Here is a 6,168-nt window from a genome sequence, read left to right as displayed (position 1 = left end):
CATCTGCTTTTATCTCGTCACATCGCACAGTGCATCCCTGCTGCCCTTTATGACCGGCCATCGCTTTAGATCAACATTTTCGCTCCAAACCCCCCCAGCCATGTCTTATCCCACTTTGCTATTGCTAATGACTGACACCAGCGATGCTCTGGCACGAAGGGCAGCAGGCAGAGCTGAAAGCAATCCCATGTCTGACACCCTACTGCCTGTTTTCCTCCATTCTTCCTTGTTGTCCCTAAGATGTGATGTTTTTGAGGTCCCAGCATTGTCACGGACCTTAGAGGAGCATAGAGAAAATGGAGCTGCATTTCCATCTTATGAGTTTCCTCAACTTGTAAAATGCTTTCTCACGTTTCTCCTGACATCCCACCCTGCTGAGGACTGCACAGTGTGCCTTTAGCCAGCGCTGGCGGCCACAGACACGCAGGGTGGGGGGCACAGGACCCTGTGATGGAGCTTCGGCGACAGCACCCGAAGAAAAGCATAAGGCACATAAATGGATTAACAGCCACGGTTTATTAGCGCTCCTTAATTCACTTCACGGGGCTGAGGGAAAAGTTATTAGCAGATGTATGGCCAGTAATAAGCTAATTATAACCCTGTCAGATCAGAGATTTGAAGAGGTGGGGAAATTTGCGTGCGCGATAACCGCAATTGGGCACTGAAGCTTAGGAATTGATATCAATGTCACCATGCAGAGGTGATCCCCTGCTGGGGGTCCTCGCTGTGCAGGATGCCCCGAGCTGCTCACCCTCCTGCCCACCCCACGGCCCTGCAGACCCCACCGTGCCCACCTGCCCGCCGTCCCCACACAACACTTAGCAGTGGCAGCATTCACCCGAGCAGGGCAGCCCCCAGGTGGGACCTGGGGTTTGTTTGGGATCCGTGGGTCACACGTTCGTGGGGAGCCTCCTCGGTGTGCTTTTCACACACATCGCTCCCTGCGGGCCGACGCTCCAGTAAAGGCAATTACAGGCTGACTTTGCTTCCAGGCCGCGGCTCGCAGCAGATTTAATTACTTTCCCCGAAGCTTTCCATGGGAGGGCGGTTTCAGGGCGCGGGCGGTGCTGCTTTGCATCCCGCTGCTTTTCCTGGAGGAGTTCAGGTGAACCCGAGCGAGAAAACGCCCCGAATTGGCGTTTTGGTCGGGGAGCGGGCGGGGTTCCAGCCATCGGGTTACCCCGGCAGCATGCGGTGCGGCTCCGGCTCTCCGCTGAGCTCTGAAATCCCCGGGTGTGCGGAGATGGACGGCTCCGGGACGGCCCGGCTGTTGTGGCACAGAGCCCTGGCCCCGTGAGTGCCCAGACCCGGCCCCGCGTTCCCTGCCGAGCGGCTCTGGGCCGCGAACACCCGTGGGATTTCCGTGGGAGAAAAAAAAAAAAAAGCTCTCGGCTTCCAGCCATCCGTGGGAAGTTTGGAAACGCCGCTCGGGGAGGGTCTGAGCGAGGGCGGTTCGCTGAAACGAGGGCAGGGCTGTGGAGCTCCAAACAGCCCGACAGTGCCGCTGCAGTACTGACCTACTGCCTTCGGCTCTGCAGCCCTCCGGATCATAGAAATAAGGGCAGGAAAGCCATCCGTGGGGCACACGGTTTTGCTGCACGGCGTGTTCAACCCTGAATTTGAATACATTTGCTTACAGCGTCGCCCTAAGGCCCCTGGAACCGAAACCCCCGGCTGCAGAGAAACGAGTGCCGGGCAGCCTAAGCGCGAAAACTCCCCGAGACAAGCGAACCGGGTCGGGGGCTCCGCGCCGCTCCCCTCCATCCGCACGGCCTGGCGCGCGGCAGCACCGCAGGAGGGCCGCGGCCCCTTTAAGGCGCGCGGGCGGCACGGCCCCGCCCCGCCCCGCCCCGCCCGGCCCCGGGCCGCTGTGGCGCGGCAGTGAGGAGCGGCGCCCGCCCCCCCCCCCGCCTCCCGCCGGGTTCGGGCAGGGCCGGGTCAGCGCGGCGCGGCGGCCTCGGCTCGGAGAGCGGCGCGGCCCCATGGCTCCGGATTTATAACCGCGGCGCGAATGGAGGGGCCGAGCCCCCGCGTCTCTCGTTGCCCGGCCGGGCGCTGAGGCGGCCCCGCAACGGGAGGAGGAGCGCGGCGGTCGGCGGCCATGGGGGGCGGCGGTCGGCGGAAGGCGTAGGTAGGGATGGAGGGATGGATGGAGGGAGGGCCGGCCCCGCGCGGGGCGAGCGGGCGCGGGAGGCGGGGGGGGCCGCGGTTACGTAAGGCGGAGCGGGGCCCGTCCGTCCCGCAGCGCTCGGAGCGCCCCGGGGCCGCCGCGCCGTGCGGGGCTGCGGGCCGCACCTCCGCGCCGTGCCCGCTCGCGGCCCCGTGACCCTGGCGGGAGCACCGGCTACGGGCCGGCCTGGGGTTGCGCTCTGCCTCCGTGCGGCTCCGCGGGCGCACGGCAACAAGTGTGCGCCGTGCCGCGCCGTGCCCTGCACGCTCGCCAGCCACTGAGCCGGGTCCCCCGTTCTGAAGCTGCGCGTCGGGGCGGCTTGGAGCCCTGCGGCCCCTCCCGCGGGCAGTTTCCTCCGCCGCCGTCCGCGGTTCGGGCTCTTCGCGCGGAGCGTGGATCCTCGCGAACAGAAGTGCGTGGCGCGCTCGAAAACGTCGCGGTTGTGTTGAGCGCGGGGCTTCGGGCCGGGTTTGGGGACGGGACGATCCTCGGGTCGGGGTCGGCGCTTCCGTTTGATCTGAAAGCGGCGACGAAAGCGGGCGGCTGCGGGGAGGCCGTCCCGGAGCTCCGGGCTGCGCTGCTGACTCACCCCGGGCAGCGCCGGGCTGTGCGGGGCTGCGCCTCGTGCTGGGAGCCGAGCCCGGCCGCCATGGTGGGGCAGGGGGAGTCGCTTCGCCGTGGGGGTCTGTAACGGCGGCGATAGGTGGGACTGAGTTTCGGTATGAAAGATAACTCTTGCAAAACGCGTTCGGTGTATTCAAAGTGCTCTAGCTCTGGTTTGTTGTTGCCAAAAGGGAAGAAAAAGTAGAAGCTATTTTTGGTGTGAGAGAGGAGATGGGGCATGCATGCGTCTGGGGCAGGAAAACAGTGGTACTTTGTTCTTCGGGCTGTCTGTGGGTGGTGGTTTCTGTTTGTAGCTGCGCGCTGCCAGGCTGCATGGCGTACCTGCCTCTGCCAGAATGCTGTGCTGAATGCCGCCACCGGCCCTGTGCTGGGCAGGAACAGTGCTGTGCCCTCATCTCCTGGTGCAGGCTTCCCCCCAGGAGACTTTGGACTGAAATCATGAGCTTGCTCCCTGCAAGCCACCCAGCGCTGCTGCTTGGTGGTGTCTCCCATTTGCCAACGGCTGCGGTTGGATCAGACCCAAGTTGCCCAGTGTGGGAGTTGTGCCCATCCCTGCAGCCATCCTGTGCCAGATCCAAAGTGGGTTTGGTTCAGCTGTGCTCAGCTCCTGAAGTTGCAAGCTGCAGGCTGGGAAGGCGGTTGTGCTGTGATTGCTGTGTGTGCAGCTGTGCTGATAGCAGTGTGTGAGGATTTGGGAGCAGCCACTAGCCCCCCCTTTCCCTCTTTATCTAGTGAGGATGTATCAAGCTGTAGCCCAATATGTAGTATGTCCCAAGAAGATACCTCTGTGATTTGTGACGTACCTGTGGGTTGTTTGTCCCCCTGACACCTCCTGCTGATGGGCTGGCTGTTGCAGACCCATGTGCTGACACATGTTCTGGGAGGGTCCTGTCCAGAGCTGGCCATGGCTTGGTGTTGGCTGTCATCTTGCAGCTCTTGGGCAAGGAGGAGAGCTGTTGTCTCCCCGGGTTTGAGTGAGTGGGGAGGGAAGGAGGAATTAATGGGTAGCTTTTTAGAAGTAAGTTTTGGGCAGCTGGCTGACGGCAAAGGGGTGGCAGAGGGGTCTGAGAAGAGCTGTTTCCTGACATGATGCCTCACTGTGACCACATGTCCAAAAACACCCGAACATCGTGGGCAGAGGGGTGACGTGAAGTGCCGTGTGTTGGAGTGCCACAGCTGGGAGGCTGGGGAGAGGAGTCACTTCCCCATGAGTTCCTTAGAACTGCACAGCGCTGATTCCCTCTTGGGCTCGGTGCCTGCCAGCAGCCTCCTGCAATTGCAGACCTTGGGCTGTGCGTGGGTGCATGGTGATGGAAACCCCAAATCCAGGGCAGCGTGTGCCTGAAGGACTGCTGTTGTCGTGTGAGCTGCAGCTGGTTTTTTGAGAGACTTCAACAGAGGCAGAATCGGCACTGATGGAGCAGTGAATGCAGCAGCACCCACAGCCACTGGCTGCTGCTTCTGGAGTTCGGGTGTTGTGAGGGATGCGGTTCTGGGTCTGCTGGGCAGCACGGTGCTGGTGGCAGCACTCAGCAGAGCACTGAGCGAACGTTAATGAGTGCAAAGGATAGCAGCACTATCTGCTTACGGAGAAGGGAAGTTAACTCCAAATTAGCTTTATGATCCGTGAAACTGAAGGTTATTTAAAAAAATAATAACGCAAATGAAAATGCTGAAGTTTCCCAGAGTCACTGAGCGCGCTGCTTGTTGTTTAATGCCTTCCATTTTTTTTCCATTCTCAGTCTGTGCTTTTGGCTTGGGAACAAATTACAAGCAATATCAGCTTACGCTTGGATTTGAACCCACATTACTCTGAGTCAGCTGAAATATTTCCCCTTATCGCCGCTCCCATAATGTTTATTTTAGAGTGGATAGCATTGCTGTGTTTCTGCTGGCTGTGGGGAAGAGCCGGCTGTGACACGGCCCAACACCTCGGGAAGCAGTGATCTCAAAGCTTCAATTTCTGAATGAGATACAGCTTCATTTTCCGTGGAGGGCTTTATGCAAGGCTGTGTCCCAGAACCGTTCTCCACATTGAAAGCCCAGGAGGCGGCAGATGGATGAATTGCTGACAGATTTAAAATCGCATGACGAACATCAAGTGCTCAGTCTGGAGGCCAAGGCTGGAGGGAGGGAGGGAGGCTGCAGGGGAGGCAGACGCAGGAGGGTTGAGTGAGTTGTGGGCGGCAGTGCAGAGCCCCGCAGGTCGGGCTGCAGGGGAAGGGGAGGCCTGTGTTCAGGGGATGGGATGCAGTGAGGAGTGCGTGCTGCCGGGCAGTGAGCCCTGCGTGTCCTGGGAGGAGGAGGAGGGGAGCTCTGGACCCAGGCTGTGCTGCACGGGGCTGCAAATGGGCCCAGCCCTGGAAGGAGGTGGCCCATGTGCAGCATCACAGTGCGTATGGTGAGGGAGGAGAGCCGGCAGGATTTCCTCTCGGCAGCGCTGGCTCCTGGGTTAATGGCTAACCAGGCAGCCGAGGTTTGTCCTTTCATTGTGGAAGGGAGTTGTTTACATAATAGCACTCGGCGTAGCCTTTATTTAGCATTGTTGCTCTGTGTGACACCGGCAGCGGCGGTGCCCAGAAGCGCCATTTCAGCCCAAATGGAAGTTAACCCTTACGCCTTGGAACGCTCTGAGCTGCTTTGCCCCGTGTGTGTGAGGTCCGGCGCAGCTGGAGGAGCGCTGAGTGGTGTGTCCTTCTGCTGTGCACTTCTGGGAACCTTGGTGGTTTCTAAGCCCTGCTTTCTGTAGGCCCTGGGTGCTCTGCAATCTGCATGCCTTTCCCTGGCTCTCAAAGCAAGGCAGCTAGGGTTTGTTCTGTGCATGTTTGGGCAAAAGAGTGTTGTGATCGTTCGTTTTGCTGTGTCTTTACATTAAAGAAGGCAAAACGAAAGAAATGTGTCAGCCCGTGGGTGGGGGATGACAGCAGCGCTTGGGCTGCTGGTGCAGATCATCCCTTCTCCTGCCATCAGTCCCAAGGACGGGTTTTCCCCTGGGCTGTGTCCTCTTCAGAGTGCATTGCTGTGCTGGGAGAGCGTGGTACAGGGAGCTGGGGGGGGTTCTGGGCTGGAGGTTGGTGTGTGCTGCCCTCTCCACCAGCCCTGCTGTGGAGCAGCACATGTCAGCTCCATGCTGCTGGTGCAGGCGCTGCCTGCTCAAGACTGCAACTTGCTGGAACAGAGGTCACTGTTAACACCTCCTTAAGCTGATTGTAACTGGCAGGGTGAGTTTGTGTAGGATCCGTGCTGGGTGACTGCAGCGTTCCTGCTCCACTGCTTGCAGCCCTAAAGCTTTGTCTACTGACTCGTCAAGCCCTTGCCATCACCGTCATGTGTTTCATGATCTCATGTGGTATGTAAATCCTGGGTGTGTAGCA

General features: G+C 59.9%; 1 protein-coding gene across 10 annotated transcripts in view; it reads left to right on the top strand.

Moving 5' to 3' along the window:
* Positions 1 to 1,907: 1,907 nt before the first annotated feature.
* The window catches only part of NCOR2 (nuclear receptor corepressor 2), a 163,778-nt gene continuing 159,517 nt past the window's right edge, over positions 1,908 to 6,168 (top strand). For 9 of the 10 annotated variants that reach the window (XM_048964374.1, XM_048964369.1, XM_048964373.1 and 6 more), the window contains exon 1: positions 1,908 to 2,131. The gene's annotated coding sequence lies outside the window, so the exon portion shown is untranslated. Of the gene's footprint in view, positions 2,132 to 2,361; positions 2,583 to 6,168 lie in introns of those variants that run through there. The other variant, XM_048964364.1, reaches the window with a different exon arrangement.

The sequence above is a fragment of the Lagopus muta genome, chromosome 17 (genome assembly GCF_023343835.1).
Source record: "Lagopus muta isolate bLagMut1 chromosome 17, bLagMut1 primary, whole genome shotgun sequence".
Taxonomy (NCBI): Eukaryota; Metazoa; Chordata; class Aves; order Galliformes; family Phasianidae; genus Lagopus; species Lagopus muta.
The sequence above is the reverse complement of the archived record's forward strand: the minus strand, read 5'-3'. Positions and strand labels throughout refer to the sequence as shown.